At 43.0% G+C, this 21448-nt stretch overlaps 2 protein-coding genes across 2 annotated transcripts in view; one reads left to right on the top strand and one right to left on the bottom strand.

Moving 5' to 3' along the window:
* Positions 1–9510, bottom strand: part of KCTD20 (potassium channel tetramerization domain containing 20) — a 49899-nt gene extending 40389 nt beyond the window's left edge. Inside the window, 1 exon segment of the mRNA XM_017870100.1 lies at positions 9171–9510. The gene's annotated coding sequence lies outside the window, so the exon portion shown is untranslated.
* PXT1 (peroxisomal testis enriched protein 1) overlaps positions 9393–21448 on the top strand; it is a 60396-nt gene continuing 48340 nt past the window's right edge. Inside the window, exons 1-2 of the mRNA XM_017870101.1 lie at positions 9393–9744; positions 13768–13887. The gene's annotated coding sequence lies outside the window, so the exon portion shown is untranslated. The remainder of the gene's footprint in view (positions 9745–13767; positions 13888–21448) is intronic.

Here is a 21448-nt window from a genome sequence, read left to right as displayed (position 1 = left end):
TCATGAACATAATCACAAAAATCCTAAACAAATTATGAGAAAACCAAATCCAGCCACATAAAAAAGGGTTATACATTATGGCAAAGATTGGCTTAACATTCAAAATTCAATTCATATGATTCACCAATGAAAAAAATAGGCCAGGCACGCTGACTCACACTTGTAATCCCAGCATTTTGGGAGGCCAAGGTGAGCAGATGACTTGAGGTCAGGAGTTTGAGACCAGCCTGGCCAACATGGCAAAACCCCGTCTCTACTAAAACACAAAATTAGCTGGGCATGGTGGCACGTACCTGTAATTCCAGCTATTCAGGAGGCTGAGGCATGAAAAGCACTTGAACCCAGGAGGAGGAGGTTGCAGTGAGCTGAGATTGCGCTACCGCACTGCCTGGGTGACAGAGTGAGACTCTGTCTCTAAATAAATAAATAAATAGAAATCTGTTTGAAAATAACTAAAATAGGGCCAGGCGCAGCAGCTTATGCCTGTAATCCTAACATTTTGGGAGGACAAGGCAGGATGATCGCTTGAGCCCAGGAATTCAAGACAAACCTGGACAACACAGGGAGACCTCGTTTCTACAAAAGTAAAAAAATTAGCTGGGTGTGGTGGCACATACCTGTAGTCCCAACTACTTGTGCAAGGCTGAGGTGGGAGGACTGCTTAAGCCCAGAGGTCAAAGTTGCAGTGAGCTGAAATCTTGCCACTACACTTCAGCCTGGGTGACAGAGCAAGACCTTATTTCAAAAGAGAAAATAACTGAAATAGCATGAAATAGTATGGATGTATTAGATTTTAAAAGGCAGATTGAAACAATAAATGTATCCACAGAAAAAAAGATGGAAAAGATTATTCTCCCTTAACTGTAGAATCACGTGACTTTTCTTTTAAAAGTTATTGTCTTACTGAATATTCTAAACTCTCTAAAATGAATGTATTATTACCTTTAAAATAAGGAAAATGAAAAGTATCTCTAAAACAGATACCTTCTCAAGAAAATGTTGGAATCATTGGAACAGTTTCTTAAAACTGCTTGTAGCTAGGTTCAGTGGCACACTTGTAGTCCCAGCTACTTAGGAGGCTGAGGTGGGAGGATCACTTGAGCCCAGAAGTTGTGGGCTGTAGTGTAGTGTATCAATCAGGTGTCCGCACCAAATGTAGCATCAATGGTAACCTCCCAGGAGTAGGGGTCCACTAGGATGCTTAAGGAGGGAAGAATTGACCCAGGCTGGAAACAGAGCAAGTCAAAACTCCTGTGCTGATCAGTAGTGGGATCAAGACTGTGAATAGCTACCATACTTCAGACTGGGCAACATAGCAAGACTTCTATCTCTTAAACAGTAAAATAAAATAAAATAAATTTTAAACTGCTTGAAGCAGTTTTAAGAGAAAATTTTAAAGTTTAATCAGAAAACAATATATTATCACATAAAATAGTCTGACATTCTTCCATCTAGATTGAAGAAGAAATGTGCTTAACAGATGAATTAGGAATTTAGGTTAATGTATGGAATAGATTTTCAAGCACATTATTCAGTAGGCTAACAGGATAATCTTAAATATAACACAATGATTTATGCAGAGGCATAATATCTTCTTACGATATACAAAAGTAAGCATGGTTCTGAGGAACAGGTAAAGCCAGTCACAAGAAAACGAATGCTGCCTGGGCCTCATGGCATAGGACATAGTGATAAGGGCAAGGGAGCATTCAGAGTACCCAACACATAACCTTTTTTTTGAGACGGAGTCTCGCTCTGTCGCCCAGGCTGGAGTGCAGTGGCACAATTTTAGCTCACTGCAACCTCTGCCTCCCAGGTTCAAGTGATTGTCCTGCTTCAGCCTCCCGAGTAGTTGGGATTACAGGCACGCGGCACCATGCCCGGCTAATTTTTGTATTTTTAGTAGAGACAGGGTTTCATCATGTTGGCCAGGCTGGTCTAGAACTCCTGACCTCAGGTGATCCACCTGCCTCCGCCTCCCAAAGTGTTGGGATTACAGGCATAAGCCACTGCACCAGCCCCAACACATAACTTCTTAAACAGATTGTCAGGGCTGAACTGTGTCTCCCTCAAAATTCATATGTGAAGCCCTAACCCCTAGTCCTCAGAATGTGTCTATATTTGGAGACAGGGCCTTTAAAGAGGTAATTAAGGTTAAATGAAGTCATTAAGGTGGGCCCTAATCCAATATGTCTGGTGTCCTCAAAATGGGGAGATTAGAACACATAAACAGAGGGATGACAATGTGAGGATGAGAGGTGAAGCCAGCTGGACTTCCTGGGTCGAGTGGGGACTTGGAGAACTTTTCTGCCCAGCTAAAGTATCGTAAATGCAATTGGAGAACTTTTCTGCCTAGCTAAAGGATTGTAAACCCACCAATCAGTGGTCTGTGTCTAGCTAAAGGATTCTAAATGCACCAATCAGCAGTCTGTAAAAACGCACCAATGAGCGCTCTGTGTCTAGCTAAAGGTTTGTAAACGGACCAATCAGCACTCTGTAAAATGGACCAATCAGCAGGACATGGGTGGGGCCAAATAAGCGACTAAAAGCTGGCCATCCAAGCCAGCGCAGCAACCCACTCAAGGTCCCCTTCCACGCTGTGGAAGCTTTGTTGTTTCGCTCCTCACAATAAATCTTGCTGCTGCTCACTCTTTAGGTCTGCACTACCTTTAAGAGCTTTAACACTCACTGTCAAGGTCTGCGGCTTCACTCCTGAAGTCAGCGAGACCATGAACGCACCGGGAGGAACAAACAACTCCGGACACACCACCTTTAAGAGCTGTGATGGCCGGGTGCGGTGGCTCAAGCCTGTAATCCCAGCACTTTGGGAGGCTGAGGCGGGTGGATCACGAGGTCAGGAGATCGAGACCCTCCTGGCTAACATGGTGAAACCCTGTCTCTACTAAAAATACAAAAAAAATCTAGCCGGGCATGGTGGCGGGCGCCTGTAGTCCCAGCTACTCGGAGGCTGAGGCGGGAGAATGGCGGGAACCCGGGAGGCGGAGCTTGCAGTGAGCCGAGATTGCGCCACTGCACTCCAGCCTGGGTGACACAGAGAGACTCCATCTCAAAAAAAAAAAAAAAAAAAGAGCTGTGACACTCACTGCGGAGGTCTGTGGCTTCACTCCTGAAGTCAGCAAGACCACGAACCCACCGGAAGGAAGAAACTCCGGACACATCTGAACATCTGAAGGAAAAAACTCCGGACACACCATCTTTAAGAACTGTAACACTATCGCAAGGGTCCGTAGCTTCATTCTTGAAGTCAGTGAGACCAAGAACCCACCGGAAGGAATAAATTCCGGATACAAAGACACAGGGAGAAGAAAATGGTCATCTACAAGTCAAAGACAGAGGCCAAAGAAGAAAATAAACCTCCTGACACCATCTTGGCCTTCTAGCTTCCAAAATTGTGAGAAAATAAATTTCTGTTGTTCAAACCCCCCAGACAGTGGTCCTTTGCTTTGGCAGCCTTAGCAAACCAATACACAGATATAACTGCAAAAATTAAATTTCACCTTCCCCCTGTAAAAAAGAGATTTGAGAACACATGGAGGATGTCTTAGATAATTTTAAGATATGTACTGTGATCTTCACATAGAGGTGTAAGTTACTACCTATTTTATTCTAAGGAAATTGAACTTCCAATAATCTATGCAACAATAATTCATTGTAAATTTCCTCCATAATTTTTAAGATGGTATTTTACATTTGTATAGCATATAAAATTCAAATTTCATTCCTATTTGTCACTTCATTTGATCCTCACAACCTTCTGTATAAAACAGAAATTTTGAACCTAGAATCACAGAGCTAGCAGTGACAGCGACAACTAGAAGCAAATCATCTGACCTGGATCATGGATCTTTCCACTACATTCCAATGCTTTCCAAAATTTTAGTAATGTTCCTATTTTAGTAAGGGCAGAGATAAAGCTTACTTTATATCTATACTTATCATTAAACCTCAGTTATTTCAAATATATATACAAATATATATTTGGAGACAGGAGGTGCTCTGTCGCCCAGGCTGGAGTGCAGTGACACCATCTCAGCTCACTGTAACCTCCACCTTCCGGGTTCAATCGATCCACCCACCTCAACCTCCAGAGTAGCTAGGATTAAAGGCGCACAGCACCACACCTGGTTCGTTTTTATATTCTTTGTAGAGACAGAGTTGTGCCATGTTGCTTAGGCTGATCTCAAACTCCTGGGCTCAAGTGATGTCACCTCAGCCTCCCAAAGTGCTGGGATTATAGGTATGAGCTACAGCACCCACCGTGAAATAAATTACAAATATGTTTTCCTTTCTAAGCACAACAGTATATCAAAAATTATAATTTTTTTCTTTTTTTTTTTGAGACAGAGTCTCGCTCTATCGCCCAGGCTGGAGTGCAGTGGTGTGATCTTGGCTCACTGAAATCTCTGCCTCCCAGATTCAAGCAATTCTTATGACCCAGCCTCCCCAGTAACTGGGATTACAGGCGCATGCCACCATGCCTTGCTAATTTTTTGTATTTTTAGTAGAGACGGGGGTTTGGCATGTTGGCCAGGATGGTTTCAAACTCCCAGCCTCAAATGATCTGCCCACCTCAGCCTCTCAAAGTGCTGGGATTACAGGCTTGAGCCATCCTGCCCAGCCTAAAAAATATTTTTTAAAACATTAATGGCCAGCATTTCCTGAAAACTTACAGTTTGTGAGGCACAGTTCTATTAACTTTACATGAATTAACTCAATCCTAAAAATCCTGGGATAGGTAGGTACTACTATTGTCTGTTTCAGAGACAGAAACTGATAAAGTACTTTATCCAAGCTAGTAAATGGAGGAGTCAGGATTTGAACCCAGGCAACATTAACTCCACGACCCACATTCTTTTTTTTTTTTTTTTTTTTTTGAGACGGAGTCTCGCTCTGTTGCCCAGGCTGGAGTGCAATGGCGCAATATCGGCTCACTGCAAGCTCCAACTCCCAGGTTCACGCCGTTCTCCTGCCTCAGCCTCCTGAGTAGCTGGGACTACAAGCACCTGCCACCACGCCTGGCTAATTTGTTTGTATATTTAGTAGAGACGGGGGTTTCACTGTGTTAGCCGGGATGGTCTCGATCTCCTGACCTCGTGATCCACCTGCCTCAGCCTCCCAAAGTGCTGGGATTACAGGCGTGAGCCACCGCGCCCGGCCCACAACCCACATTCTTAACCACTTCGCAACGAAATACAACTAGGACACTCTTGAGCATATATTTTAATGGCTTTGAAGTCAAGTGGACTTAAACGTTACTACAGGCTCAGCCACTTATTAGGTACATTATTTGGGGCAAACTTAATCTCTTGTGTCTTAGAGTCTTTATCTATAGAAAGGAGATAATTAAATGTGACAGTGATGTAAACCATTTAGTAAGTGGCTGGTATAGAATGTATACTAACTATTAAGCCCTTACTATTTTATTTTATTTTACTACTTTCATGAATATACAAGAGCAATCAATCCTACAGTGTCTAATTTGGGGATTCCAAGCTAAAACATCAAAAGGCCCTCTTTCTTCATCCGTAATTCTTTCCTTCCTACTCTTCCAGAAATATAGGTACTATTCCCAATAATCTCATTTTCCATAAGTTAAGAAATATCACATTGGATGAGGTTAGTAGTTAGATAAGTCTTAAATTCTTTGTTCACTTTTTAATTTTTAAAATAATACAGACAGAGTCTCCCTATGTTGCCCAGGATGGTCTGGAACTTCTGGGCCAAAGAAATCCTCCCCCCATGACCTCCCAAAGTGTTGGGATTACAGACGTAAGCCACCACACCCAGCCAACAGTCTTAAATTCTATCACAGAGGTACCTAGTAAGTTTGGTAAGGACAATAGTTATACTCTTGATGACAACTTCCAAAGATTCTGGGCATTGCTCAAGCATTTAACATATTTTAAAAATCACCAAAGTAGTTATCTAAGCTTTTATTTAATCTTTTTTAAAAATACTGAGTTCAGGCCTGGCGCGGTGGCTCACACCTGTAATCCCAGCACTTTGGAAGGCCCAGGCAGGCAGATCACCTGAGGTCAGGAGTTTGAGACCAGCCTGGCCAACATGGTGAAACCCCGTCCCCACTAAAAACACAAAAAATTAGCCAGGAATGGTGGTGGGCGCCTGTAATCCCAGCTACTCAGGAGGCTGAGGCAGGAGAATCACTTGAGCCCGGGAGGCGGAGGTTGCAGTGAGCCGAGATCACGCCACTGTACTCCAGCCTGGGCAACAAGAGCGAAACGCTGTCTCAAAAAAAAAAAACAAAAAAAACTGAGTTCATAACATTTCTTGGGCTTTACAAGATAGCTATCTCTTGCTCTTGTCCTTTCACTACTTATTTCAAGCTTCAAAGAATTCCTTAGCAGTAGTACTCCCACTTTTTATGATTTATATGGTTACATTATATCCTCCTTCAATCTCCATTTTTCCAGATAATATTGATTTTGTAGTCACATGAAAGTCTCTCCATTTTCTCCATCTACTTATAATTTCTCTGGACCTTTTCTACTTTTGAAGCATTTTTCTTGAGATAATTTGGTGGGAAGAACACTGGGCTAGGAGCCAGAAGTCCTCACTCTGCAATCTCATCTCTCAGATTCTTTATCTGAGAGGACTGCACTTGATAAATTTGTAATAGGCTCCTTTATATCTCTAAGCCTCATATATCTAAGACTCTGGATCTTCCAGCTAAAAATCATTTGGTATTCTAACAATTCCCCTCAATTTTTTACTCCACTTAGCCAAAGAGGGGCAGGAAGATCAGATTGAAGGGGAGAGGAAGACACAACAATCAGGAAGCTCAGGGCTACAGAAGGAAGACATGACATTTTATGAATCAACAGAAAAAGATTCAATAAGAGAAATCAGACACCAAAAAAAGGAAAAAAGTCAGAGAAACACATGGCCTAATTCTAACCTCATCTCTACACATCTATTTGAAGGGGAATAAGAAATACAAAAATGTGTATATTATTGTCCTTACCAAAGTTATTAGGTGTCTCTGTTACAGAATTTTTTTTTTTTTTTTTTGAGACAGGGTCTGGCTCTGTTGCCCAGGCTGAGTACAATGGCGCGATCTCGGCTCACTGCAACCTCTGCCTCCCAGATTCAAGTGATTCTCCTGCCTCAGCCTCCCGAGTAGCTGGGATTACAGGTGCCCACCACCACGCCTGGCTTATTTTTGTATTTTTAGTAGAGACAGGGTTTCACCAGGTTGGCCAGGCTGGTCTGAAACTCCTGACCTCAGGTGATCCACCTGCCTCAGCTTCCCAAAGTGCTGGGATTACAGACGTGAGCCACCATGCCCGACTTCCGTTACAGAATTTAAGACTGACCTAACTACTAACCTCATCCAATGTATTTCTTAACTTCTTACGGAAAACGAGATTATTGGAATAGTACGCGTATTTCTGGAATAATAGGAAGGAATGAATTATGGATGAATAAAGAGAATCTTTTGGCAGCAGTGGAGTTTATTCAACCTTCATTTCTGCCTCAGAGAAGCAATGCAACTCTGTGCCAAGATATATATGTCTATATCGCTATGCTGTTGATAAAACGGCCTATGACAGTGCTTTGAGGAAAATTGGCATTACGCAGATATTTGATGACTAAATTAATGTCCAGCTGAACTGAAAGCCCTCATAATGCTACTAGTACTGCTACATACCGGATAATACGACAGTCAAGGCCATGGGAATTATATGGCATTGGCTGCCCTGGTTCCATGGGGAGACTGAGTAAGCTGGGCGGAGGAGATTTGGCCTGATGGCATTAAGCTCTGACGATACTAGAAGCAGCCCTCAGAAGGAAGAGATAAATGGGCTATCTCTAAACCACCAGAGCAATATCGGAGTACGTATGAAAATCATTTCCTACCCCGTGCCAGGGTCAAAAAAAAGCACTATGTTTTCTCATACTGGCTTCTGGAGAGTTAGGGCTTCCTGTCCTAGGACTGGTTTGGGGCAGGCGACTGGTTTACCACAGGTTTGGGGAGGAATATATCGACAAAGGGTTAAGGTTGTTGGGCAGCCCAGCCTAAAGGTGGTGTTTCTCAGCGTGTGGTCGCTGGACCAAGAGTGGGGGTGCCTGCTTAAATCCCAGACTCGGGGACTCATCACAAATCTCTAGAATCAAATTTATGGAAAAGGTGCTACGGTACTGCAACCTTATTACTAAGGAACAATCTTCTGTTTCAGAACTATGGCCTAGGAATTGGGGTTTGAGGTGGGGGCCTTGAGCGGAAGTCCTCTGACTCTGGATCATCACATCCGACAGACATTACTACAACACTTTGTTTTGGAGACCATTAAAAAAATACCTCAATTTCTCACAGAGCGAACAGGAACAAAACTAAGGACTCTGGAACGTATTTTCATAAGCTGGTTAAACACTAGTTCCTTTACAGCCTTGTTTATCATGTTAGTTTGTTCACTAGATTCTTATTTTAAAATAAATCTCTTCAACCGAAGAATTTTCAGAAAGAATCACAAACTCCAAAATAGAAGAGGTTTTCTCATAGTGCAGAACTGGGCTTGTAAACCTGAAGACACTGTTATAAAAAGCAAAGTTTTATTTAAAAGAAAATTGCTGGTTAAGGCTTTCCCCAGCGCTTTTGCACTCAGAGTCACGGATGAAAGCGGGCAATTTGCGGGTGGCAGGGAAGGAAGACGCGGAAACAGGGCTGAAAAGACCGGGCAAAATGCACCCGGCTCCAGAGTTCAGGAGGAAGTCCCACCAACTACCTAATTTTTAATGGAGCCAATTAATTGCCAGAAGAACCGCGTCTGCAAATGTTTTGCCAATCAACACTCCAGGTTCTCGCTATTCCTCTCGGGATGAACCACCCGAGGCCTGCAAAAAGCAGTCAAGTGATACTTCAGCTGTGCCCACCACCTCGGCGCAGCGTCGCCTCCCTCCCCAGGATCACCAGACTCTGCCCTCCGCGCGGAAACAGGACCCCATCACGCCGGTGCCGACAGGTTCCTCGCGCCCAGCTTAGCCCCGGCCTTTTGACTTGGGGGTCCGAGCCGCCGCCGCGTGCGGAGGAGAAGCCCCCTCGGCCACAAAGGGGAGACTCGGGCCACGCCCGCCACCACACTCGCCCTGCCCGGTCTTCGCGCCCGAAACCGTCCCACGCCGCCACTTACTCGTCGCTCCCCGCCGCGCTGTCGCGCTGGGGAATGGAATCCGCCCGGGAGGCGCGCGCAGATCGCGCAGCCAGAAGCCGCAGCCGGGACCGGCTGTGCCGCAGCGGCGCGCGCCCCCCGCCCCAGCCAGCGCGGCCACGCGGCTGAGTCACCCAGCGCTTCACGTTAAGAGTCCCCTCCGCGCGTGGCACGCCGGGAAGGCCGTGTCGGGGGACCCCGCCCGGGGCCGCACTGTAAATGGGTGTCTCCTTTCCTCCAGTCCACTCTGCACCCGACCGCAGCGGGCGCACTTTTCTGAGTTGCGCATACCCTCTCAATTATTAAAGGTTGCAGACGGAAAAGTTAGTAGTTTTCGGAATTGTAGAATGCTCTCGCGCAGCGCCAGGACGGCTGATACTTACCCGAAAATGTGGAACCCTGATCTCCCCATACTTGGAGCGGGATTGGGGGCAGCGTAGTAAGATTACTGAAGTTGCTTAAACGCATTTGCTCGAAAGTCACTACCCTGGACATACATTCTGGTCAAAAGAAAGGGGAAAAAACACATTTTTTTCAAATATTGAGTTTCATGAAGGTACCTGCTATGACGAAGTTGTATTACAAATTTTAAATCAACCGGAAGCAAGTTACTGGGAAAACTGTGTTATGAGTAAAATATTTCAGCATTCAAAAAACATCTATGTGTGGTCCATGTCCTATAAACAGAATGCTGGAAAACCCAAAAGGAAGTTCTTATTGTCATGGTTTCTAGTGGCTTTTGTTCTTTAGAAAATTACACTAGGCCGGGCGCGGTGGCTCACGCCTGTAATCCCTGCCCTTGGGAGGCCGAGGCGGGCGGATCACCTGAGGTCGGGGTTTCCAGACCAGCCTGGCCAACATGATGAAACCCCGTCTCTGCTAAAAATACAAAAATTAGCCAGGCGTGGTGGCGGGCGCCTGTATGATTCTAGCTGCTGGGGAGGCTGAGGCAGGAGAATCACTTGAACCCAGGAGGCAACTGGGAAGTTGCAGTGAAGTTCCCTCTCAAATATATATATATATGTGTCTCTATATACTAATTAAATATACTAATTATGCAAGCTATTGTAAATTGTTGAAAGCTATATAAACTAATAATAGCACAATTTTAAAAATTCTGGGTCGATTTTCCTTTTCCTTACAAGAGTCTCTAAAAACTAATTTGGAACTAAGGATTAAAATTGGTGTTGAAGTGGAAGGAATGTAAGAAAATAGTTTGACTCATTTCAGTAGGTTTCACACGGTTAACGGATACTTATATAGCAAACTTGTTTTATCAGGGTCAAAAACTTTAATTTTCGAAACTGAAGACATAAGTTGTTTCATTATCATTTGGTCTTAGAGGCATAGAGGGTCATTTTCCATTTCTATTCTTCCTTGTTTACGACTGTAAAGTATGCAGGACTGTATTGTGTTTATCTCAACATGGGCTAGGCTGTGAGGCTGCACTTGTCATCTGTAAGTCAGTCTCACGTCCCCATGGTGACTCAGCTTCCCTGCTGCTTGTGTCTCTGGCTCTGCCATCCTAGCACTTCCGGGCTGGCAGAAGAGCTAGATTGGAGAATCCTGTAAGGCCTCTCCTTTGCCTCTGCCAGAAGTGAGTGGCCTTTTCACTTCTGCTGACGTGTTTCACTGTCCTGAACTAGTCACCCGACTCAACCTGACTGACTCTAAGAAGGCTGTGAGATATAAATTCCTGCATGCCTGGAGAAAAGGAATATGAAAAAAGATTTGGTAAACACATGGCTATAAACCAATTTGAGTGAGTTATAGGCTCCAAACTTTACAATAGTAGCGGCATAGAGGATTGTTCAAATTAATGCCTTTATTTCCATTGTTATAAAGTACAGTGTTATAGCCTTTGAGTCAAAGAAAAAAAAAACCCTTCTGATATTCCTGCAAAACAGTTCTTGAAACAAATTCTTCCTTTCTGGAAAGATTCCTTCCTGCAGATTTGTATATTGTCTTTCTTTCTTTTTTTTTTTTTTTTCTTATTGTGGAGAAAGGAGTTCTTATTCTGTTGCCCACGCAGGTCTTGAACTCCTAGGCTCAAGCTATCCTCCAGATTCTGCCCCACTAAGTTTGGGGATTACCGGCATGAGCCACTGCACTGGCTGCAGATTTGTGGTATACAAAAATCTGGCCTGAAGTTTGGAGAATCAGGCTAACTACTGGATCTTATTATTTTTTTAAACACTTTCATTTTGGAAATTAAAGCATACAGAAAGATATAATAAACACTTGTTATCCATCATCCAAAATAAATAAGTGATAACATGACTTTTAATTTATAGTTAATGGCTCTACTTTTGGCTAAAATTTCATATAATGAACAGCATATCAGACTGGGTACCTTTTTTGGGCAGACTTCAAGGAGACAGGATATGAGAAATGTATATTCACAGAAAGCATACGTGTTTGCTGACTTTTATCATTTTATTTCTAATTTAATGTAGGTATCTCAAGACCCCGAGTCTCTGAGATGTATTTATATCTGAAACCAAAACTTTTTTTTTTTTTTTTTTTGAGACAGGGTCTCCCTTTGTTGCCCAGGCTAGGTGCAGTGGTGTGATCACCACTCACTGCAGCCTCGACCTTCTGGACTCAGGTGATCCTCCCATCTCAAGCTCCAAGACAGCTGGGACTACAGTCATGAACCCCCACACCCAGCTAATTTTTTAAATTTTTTTGTAGAGATAGGGTGGGAAGGGGGAGTCCTAGGCTCAAGCAATCCTCCCAGTTTGGCCTCCCAAAGTGCTGGGGTTACAGGCATGAGCCACTGAGCCCCCTACTGAAACCCTTTCTAATGTCAGATTGGTAGACTTGGAGTTTTCAGTTGACATAATGGCAATATAGTTCATCTGATTTGCTGAATTATTTAAGTCTCCTTAAACAGCATCTAATACCAGTAAAATTACAAAGCACTCATCCCAACATTTTATATCATTTAGGCTTCTTAGTAACCATAGGAGATAGATTTTATTACTCTTATTTACAAATGAGGAAATCAAGACATAAATATGAAGTATTCATTAAACTACTAGAGTACTTGTGGGCTGAGAACTCAGGTCATCTAATTCCAAAGTTCTTGTTCGTCATACACTAAATAGTGACAATTCCAAACAACTAATTTAAGGTTGACTCTTAAGAATAAAAATATTTTAAAATAATAGCTATTGTAAATTGTTGTACAAAAGTTAATTCTCATTTCTACTGACTAATCTTATGTAGTAAATGTAAAACTAACCAAAATCCCCAGATTTTGAACTATCTCTCTCAAAGTAATTACATTTGCTAAATGTTGGTTTTGTTTTCTGAGACAGAGTCTTGCCCTATCACTCAGGCTGGAGTGCAGTGGTGGGATCATGGCTCACTGCAACCTCAGCCTCCCGGGCTCAAGTGATCCTCCCACAGCCTCCTGCGTAGCTAGGACTACAGGTGCAGGCCAACACGCGAAGCTAATTTTTTAATTTGTAGAGAGGAAGTCTCACTATATTGCCCAGGCTGGTCTCAAAGTCCTGTGGGGAGTCAGGATAGGGGAGTCAGAAAATGTGGAAATGTGTTACCCTGGGTTTCGGCGAAAGCTGGGCGTAAACTGATAATGTTTATCTCTTGTTATTCCTGTTACTGGTTTACAAACGGGCTCTGGCCTTCCTATCCCATATACCGGCCCTGACAGCTCACATGACCTCTTGTTTATGAACATACAAGTCTCATTCTTAAACCTAATACTGAGAATGCCTAGAAGTTTTCTTTTCTTTTTCAGCCTTATGTGAGTGTTGTTGATGATGTTTTGAGACGGAGTCTCCCTCTGTCGCCCAGGCTGGAGTGCAATCTCTGCTCACTGCAACCTCCACCTCCCGGATTCAAGTGATTCTCCTACCTCAGCCTCCCAAGTAACGGGGATTACAGGCACACACCACCGTGCCCAGCTAGTTTTTATGTTTTTAGTAGAGACAGGGTTTCACCAGGTTGGGCCAGGCTCTTCTCCAATTCCTGACCTCAGATGATCCACTGGCCTCTGCCTCCCAAAGTGCTGGGATTACTGGCGTGAGCCACCGCTCCCAGCCACCTTATATGAGTTTTAAATAAACAGCATTTGAAAAAGAAAATAGGCAGGACACGGTGACTCATGCCTGTAATCCCAGCACTTTGGGAAGCCAAGGTGGGCGGATCACCTGAGGTCGGGAGTTTCAGACCAGCCTGGCTAACATGGTGAAACCCTGTCTCTACTGAAAATACAAAAAATTAGCTGGACGCGGTGGTGCGCCTGTAATCCCAGCTACTCGAGAGGCTGAGGCAGAAGAATCGCTTCAACCCAGGAGGCGGAGGTTGCAGTGAACCTAAGGCATGAGAATTGCTTGAACTCAGGAGGCGGAGGTTGCAGTGAACCAGGATCACACCACTGCTCCAACCTGGGCGACAGCGAGACTCTGTCTCAAAAAAAAAAAAAAAAGGTTCCGATAACCCACTGAGCCACCACAGAAAGCTATGAGATATTTATTTAGTAGATAGGTAAACTTTATTTCGCAAGCCCAAGGGGATAATTTACTTTCCATCCCCCTCTCTTTCAAAATAGAGAACCTCCAACAAATGGTATATAAAGGAAAACAAAGCAAACAAAAGAGGGAAACTTTGCAGTTTATTAACTCAAGCATGAAAATACAGAAAATAAGCAGGGCTCAACATACTTGGAAAAGTAAGTCTGAATTTATTGCATTAAAACATGTTGTTGCACTAATCCGGCCGGGCCTGGTGGCTCACGCCTGTAATCCCAGCACTTTTGGAGGTCGAGGTGGGTGGATCACGAGGTCAGGAGATCCAGACCTTCCCGACTAACATGGTGAAACTGCATCTCTACTAAAAATACAAAAAATTAGCCGGGCGTGGTGGCGGGCGCCTGTAGTCCCAGCTACTCTGAAGGCTGAGGCGGGAGAATGGCGTGAACCCAGGAGGTTGAGCTTGCAGTGAGCCGAGATCGCACCACTGCACTCTGGCCTGGGAGACAGAGCGAGACTCCGTCTCAAAAAATAATAATAATAATAATAAAAAGGAAGCATTAATAAAACAGAACCTACTTTTACTTCAGTCATTTGATCCCTAGGAATTCAAAATAATGCGGAAGGAGATGAAACATAGTAGTCTATAAACAGTTTTGAGACCAGCATGAAATGACTAAGGACTATGATATAATTTCCTTTTCAGAAAACATACAATTCAGGACAAACAGTTATCGTTGGAATAAATAAATAAACAAACATACAATTATCAGACACAGCCATAAGACTTATTTAGAAAAGAATAAAGAACATATCTTTATCCTAGAGTTAGTTCTAGAGTTATTCTACTACATTCTGGATGTGGTTGAGTACAGCATTTCCTATAGCTGAATGAGATTAGTGAAAAGATCTAGGTTATGCTTTCAGTAGTGAAAAGTGAAAATGATTTATTCTAGAAACCTTGATTATATTATAGTACTGTCAAATTATTAAAATATTGACAAATTATGTAGTTTAGTAAGAGCTGGCAGCTCGCTATGAGATTCTTTTACTTTGCTCAAATCATGTCCTCCTCCTTTCCCCAAACTATGAATAATTGAAAACATGGAAAATCTGTTTATCAAAACATGTGTCCTCCTGGCCTCTATGTCCACTGTAAGAAACTTAATCATAAGGAACAAACACATAAACAATAAGATAAATAATAAGAACTAGGTAAATTCAGAAAGACTTATTCAGCTTATTAACTAAGAGCCCAAACAGCGCTTTCTCTTTGCTTATTCAGAGTTGTGATGCCTACTTGGAAACAAGTCAGTGTTTGTGAATATATATATAAAGTACATGAAAAGGGAAGCATTAAAAACATGAAGTGATGGCCAGGAGCAGTGGCTCACGCCTGTAATCCCCAGCACTTTGGGAGGCTGAGGCAGGAGGATCACTTGAGGTCAGGAATTTGAGACAAGCCTGGCCAATATGGTGAAACCCTGTCTCTACTAAAAATACAAAAATTAACCAGGCATGGTAGCATAGGCCTGTAAGTCCCAGCTACTCGGGAGGCTGAGGCAGGAGAATTGCTTGAACCTGGGCGGCGGAGGTTGCAGTGAGCCGAGATCGTGCCATTGCACTCCAGCCTGGGCGTTGCAGCAATACTCCATCTCAAAAAAAAAAAAAGTTATATCGTTTTTATAAGGCAGTATGATGGAGTGAAAAAAAACATTGGAAAACAAGCCAGATGACCTGTGTTTGAGGCTATTTCACACTTACTGACTAAACAAGTCACCCAGAAGCTTAGGTTTGCTAATCTGTAGGTAACTGACCTACCTTTGCCATGAGGTTATGAAAAAGAAAAAATCAAAATGTATGCAAAAGTATTTTATAACCTCTAAAAATTAGCTGGGCGTGGTGGCAGATTCCTGTAATCCCAGCTACTCGGGAGGCTGAGGCAGAAGAATCGCTTGAACCCAGGAGGCAGAGGTTGCAATGAGCTGAGATCATGCCCCTGCACTCCAGCCTGGATGACAGAGCAAGACTCTCAAAAAAAAGAAAAAAGAAAGCATTGGCCAGGCATAGTGGCTCACGCCTGTAATCCTAGCACTTTGGAAGACCAAGGTGGGCAGATCACGAGGTCAGGAGATTGAGACCATCCTGGCTAACATGGTGAAACCTCATCTCTACTAAAAATACAAAACATGTAGCCAGGCATGGTGGCGGGCGCCTGTAGTCCCCCCTACTCAGGAGGCTGAGGCAGGAGAATGGCATGAACCCTGGAGGTGGAGCTTGCAGTGAGCTGAGACTGCGCCAGAAATTTAGATCGCTCTAGAGAAATGTAAGGTACTACTAGTATTAATATGATATATACACCCCATCCAAACTAATATTATCTTTTTCCTGAGGTAAAATTGTCCTCATTAATGTCGACCTTAAATTGTTTGCATATCAAAATATACCAGTTAGTTTTCTTAACATTTGTTATGCAGTTTTTTGTTTGTTTTTTGAGATGGAGTCTTGCTATATTGCCCAGGCTGGTCTTGAACTTCTAGACTCAAGAGATCCACCCGCCTCAGCCTCCTGGTTAGCTGGGATTACAGGCACGTGGCACCATGTCTGGCTTGTTATACAGCTTTAATGAAAATAAAAACATGTTACAGTGATGAAATATTTTCAATATTTTTTTCTTTTATCCATAATCATGATAACAATAGAATTACTAAAGAGAATTAAACATCACCTTTTTTTTTTTTTTTTTTTTGAGACTGAGTTTCACTCTTGTTGCCGGGGTTGTAGTGCAGTGGCATGATCTCAGCTTACTGCAATCTCCACCTCCTTGGTTCAAGCTATTCTCCTGCCTCAGCCTCCTGAGTAGCTGGGATTATAGGTGCCTGTCACCACATCCAGCTAATTTTTTATATTTTTAGTAGAAACTGTGTTTCATAATGTTGGCCAGGCTGGTCTTGAACTCCTGACCTCAAGTGATCCACGCGCCTCAGCTTCCCAAAGTGCTGGGATTATAGGCGTGAGCCACCATGCCCGGCCTAAATATCACTTCTTAAGGGGATATTTGGTTTTCTACTGAATGTGTCCTCTTTAGTGCCTTTTAAAAATCATACACTAAATAATTGTCCTTACAGATTCTTATTCTTAAAAGATTGTCAAACACACACACACAGTCAATGTCCTAGGCTGAATCTGGAAGGAATTATTAGGAATTGCTAGCTCATTGCTTCCTCAACTACTCTTTGATTTTTAATATACTACATAATAGCAACATATGAATAAGGCTGACAGCTTTTGGAAAGTTCCTCTTCTTGCTTTGAATCTCTATGCTTAAGCTAGTAAGTGGGTTGGTCTCTCTTGGTTTTTATTTACTGTAAATGGAAGCAGGTTCATATGATGCTGAAAATTAGTGAATACTCAACCTTGGAATGGGAACCATATACTTCAAAATTGACTTTAAGAAGGATCCAGGTGAGAGTAAGTTGAATAGGAACTAAGAAAATCTGACAGCCTGGTCACCTTTAGATCAGTCATTGCCTCTCTGGTCTCATCCACTTTTATCTAAAAATGGGGAAGTTTAGATCAAATGATACCTACCATTTGTTGAGTGCATCCCATGTGGTGGGCAGGCACTAGCTCTAATTGGCAAGCCTCATTAGTTCCATATTACAGATGTAGAAATCAGGGCTTAGGCTGGGCGCAGTGGCTAACACCTGTAATCCCAGCACTTTGGGAGGCCGAAAGTGGATCACTTGAGGTCGGGAGTTCGAGACCAGCCTGACCAACATGGAGAAACTCCGTTTCTACTAAAAATACAAACTTAGCCGGGGCATGGTAGTGCATGTCTGTAATCCCAGCTACTCAGGAGGCTGAGGCAGGAGAATCGCTTGAACTGGGAGGCAGAGGTTTCAGTGAGCCGAGATCATACCACTGCACTCCAGCCTGGGTGACACAGTGAGATTCTATCTCAAAAACAGAGGGAAAAAAAATATATATATATATGAAGAAAAAAGAAAAGGAGAGAAACAAACATAGGAAGAAAAATGTAGAGCTGGGGAGAAGGGAAAGAAAAAAGAGTTGCAGGCCGGGCGCTCACTTCTGTAATCCCAGCATTTCGGGAGGCCGAGGCGGGCGGATCACCTGAGGTCAGGAGTTCAAGAACCACCTGACCAACAATGGAGAAACCCTGTTTCACGAAAATACAAAAAGTAAGCCGGGCGTGGTGGCTCATAGCTGTAATCTCACACTTTGGGAGGCCGAGACGGGCCGATTTACGAGGTCAAGTGAGAATCGGACCATCCTGCTAACCCACGGTGCAACGCTGTCTCTACTCAAACCAATACAAAAAACTAGCGGGCGAGGTGGCGGCGCCTGTAGTTTTCCCAGCTACTCGAGAGGCTAGGCAGGAGAATGGCGGTAAACCCCTCAGGAGGCGAGCTTGCAGTGGCTGAGATCTGGCACTGCACCCAGCCTGGGGACAGGAGCCAGACTCCGTCTCAAAAAATAAAAAAAAAAAAAAAGTAAGCTGGGTGTGGTGTCACAAGCCGTAATCCAGGTACTCGGGAGGCTGAGGCAGGAGAATCGCTGAACCCGGGAGGCAGAGCTGCGGTACAGCTGAGATCGCGGCCATTGCACTCCAGCTTGGGCAACAAGACGAAACTCCATGCTCAAAAAAAAAACAACAACCAACAACAAAATCCAAAACCCAGCACTTGTGAGGCTGAGGCAGGGCGGACACGAGGTCACCGGAGAGCGAGGGCCGATCCTGGGCTAACGGACCGGTTGGAAACCCCGCGTCTCTACTAAAAATACAAAACAAAAATTAGCCGGGCCGAGGTGCGGGCCGCCTGTAGGTCCAGCTAACTCAGGAGGTCTTGAGCAGGAGAAATGGCGTGAACCCGGGACGCGGAGCTCATGAGCCGAGATCCCCAACTGCACTCCAGCCTGGCGAGACAGCGAGACTGCATCTCAAAAAAAAAAAAAAAAAAAAAAAAAAAAAAAAAAAAAAAGTTGCAGAGAGTTTAGAGAAGGAGAAGGAGGAATCAGAATGGACGAGAGAAACAGAGTGTCAGAATAGGAAGAAGTGGTCTTTAGATAGGAGAGAAAGACTAGAACAAAGGAACCGCAAGTGGAAGCCAGGAGGGATAGGTTAAAGGAGTTCCTTTTTTCATTCAACAAGTATTTATTACCCAACCACTGACTGCAGAGTACCCTGATAAATGCATGTCCTGGGAGAAAAAAAAAAAAAATGCATTACTCATGGTCTAACCCCAAATAGAATTTCATTTATTAGTAACTTGGGTTTTCTTTACTTTCTGATAATAAAAATAATTTATGCTCATTTAGAAAATTTGGAAAACAAGAGCTGAAATAAAGAATCTCTCATTCTAGCCTGGGGCTCAGTTCGAAGGGACAGCACCACCAAGAGAAAACTCTTCTCATTAAGATAGCAGAGGTGCAAAAGAGCAAGCAGAAATTAACCAGGCCTCTTCAGACCTAGGCTTGAAATAGTGCATTGTCTCTTCTGTCTCTGTCTCATGAAGCCACTGCAAAGGTGTGGACACAGGCAGGGGTAAAGAAATGGGGCCAGTAATCAGGTATGTATAGAGAGAATATACATATACATACATATACTATTAAAATTAGTAACTCAAGTAGCATGTGTGGTCTTGCGGTAAATGATCTGATTTTCTGATACAATGAACAAATCTTGGTAAAATTCAGAAAATCATTAAACAACAATAACAAAAGTACAAGTTTCCCTTGATTTATACCATAGATGCATTCCTGGAAATCTGGTATATATAAAACCCATACAAAAAATATTTTTTGTTTATATGTGAAACAGACAAGTTCTAGATTCAGATCATTGTGACTGGATTTTTTGCCTATGAGAATATCCAGAGGGACAGTCAAAATACAGAACGTAGGACAATTTTTTGGTGGAGGGCAGGACCTTTACAGGCATTGGAGGAGGTCTGACATACCTGACTCTACCTATTAAATTTGGGGTTTTTTAATTTTGTTTGTTTGTTTTGAGATGGAGTCTCGCTCTGTCACCCAGGCTGGAGTGCAGTGGTGTAATCTCAGGTCACTGCAACCTCCACCTCCTAGGTTCAAGTGATTCTCCTGCCTCAGCCTCCCAAGTAGCTGGGATTATAGGCCTGTGCCACCACGCCCGGCTAATTTTGGTATTTTTAGTAGAGATGGGGGTTTCACCATGTTGACCAGGCTAGTCTTGAACTCCTAACCTCAAGTGATCCACCCACTTCAGCCTCCCAAAGTGTAGGATTACAGGCGTGAGCCACCGCACCTGGTCTCTATATTTGAATATAACCTCACATTAATGTAACTGTACAATTGCACCCCAACATTTTGAACAATGCCCCCTAGAGACTAGTACACCCTAGTTGAAGTCTACTTATCAAATATCCCATACTGTGAAATTTTTGTTTACTATTGTAACCTTGCATCTAGTTTGATGCCTGACACATAGTAAGAGTTTAATAAATATTTCCTAATGAACACAAGAGTGTTCCTTTTACTTACATGGCATTTTTCATATTCCTTACGATAACGACTCGCATTTGTTTTTCCAGTCCTGACCTCTCTTCTGAGCTCCAAATTCAGGTCGGCAAATGCCCACTTAACATCTTTACTTGAATGACTTTCACATACCTCAAAGACTAAGTATATCCAAAATTGAACTCATCATTTCCTGCCATTGCATCCCTCCCCCAGATAAAACCTAGTACCAAACAAGGCAAAATGTTAATTCATGCTGGTGCTCTCTGGTTTAGTAACTGCCACTACGATCCACTTACTTAAGGGATCATCAGAACCCTGGCATTATCCATGATTATTTTCTACTTATCATCCCATTTTCTAATCAATCAATTCTAGTTCCTAATTCTAAAATTTATCTCCTTTCCATCTCCAGTGCTTCTACCCTAGTGGATTATTGAATTACTACAATGGTCTCTTGCCTACTTCCAAACCACCTCCATCCAGTAGCCAAAGTGATCTTTTAAAACAGAAATCCCATCAGGTCATCCCTCTGTTTAAATTCCTTAAAGAGTTTCTCACTTTTTTTAAGGACAAAATCTAAAACCCTGCATGATTTGGCCCCTGCCTATGTATCTTTTCTTATTTTGTGCCACTTAGTACTCTCCAATCATGCTGAGCTTTTGTGTTTTTTTTCTGGCTTACATTCTTTTTTAAAATTAATTTTATTAAATGAATCCAGGTACATCATTTAAAACCAATCATTGTTAAACAATTTGTTTTTTAAAAGTTTATGGCACAGTCTTGTTTTCCAGGATCCCTGCTTTCATCTCTGTTGACTTACTCCTTTCTTTTTGTAGAGCCCTTCCCTTCTCCACCAGCTTCCTGATGCAAGGGAGGTTAATTTTTTGAGGTGTTGCAGGAAAAGGGGGTTTATTCTAGTCTTACTTGTTTGTTAGTGTGAGTAGGTGTACACTCTAGATTGGAAAACATTTTCTCTCAGGATTTTGAAGGCTCTGCTGTCTTCTAACTTCCAATAGTGCCATCGAGTTTGTTCTTAAATTTATTTTTTTCAATCTGGAAGATTTTAGGATTTATCACTGATGAATTCCAAGATGTGTGTGTGTATATTGGTTTCGGTCTTTTCCATTTGTTGTGCTGGGCCTTTTCATCCTGGAGACATATGTCCTTTTGTTATGCGATGTTTTCTTGCATTTGTTCTTCCCTTCCCTTCCCTTCCCTTCCCTCCCCTTCCCTTCCCTT

Source organism: Rhinopithecus bieti, unplaced genomic scaffold (assembly GCF_001698545.2).
Source record: "Rhinopithecus bieti isolate Rb0 unplaced genomic scaffold, ASM169854v2 scaffold_4553, whole genome shotgun sequence".
NCBI classification, from domain to species: Eukaryota; Metazoa; Chordata; class Mammalia; order Primates; family Cercopithecidae; genus Rhinopithecus; species Rhinopithecus bieti.
The sequence above is the reverse complement of the archived record's forward strand: the minus strand, read 5'-3'. Positions and strand labels throughout refer to the sequence as shown.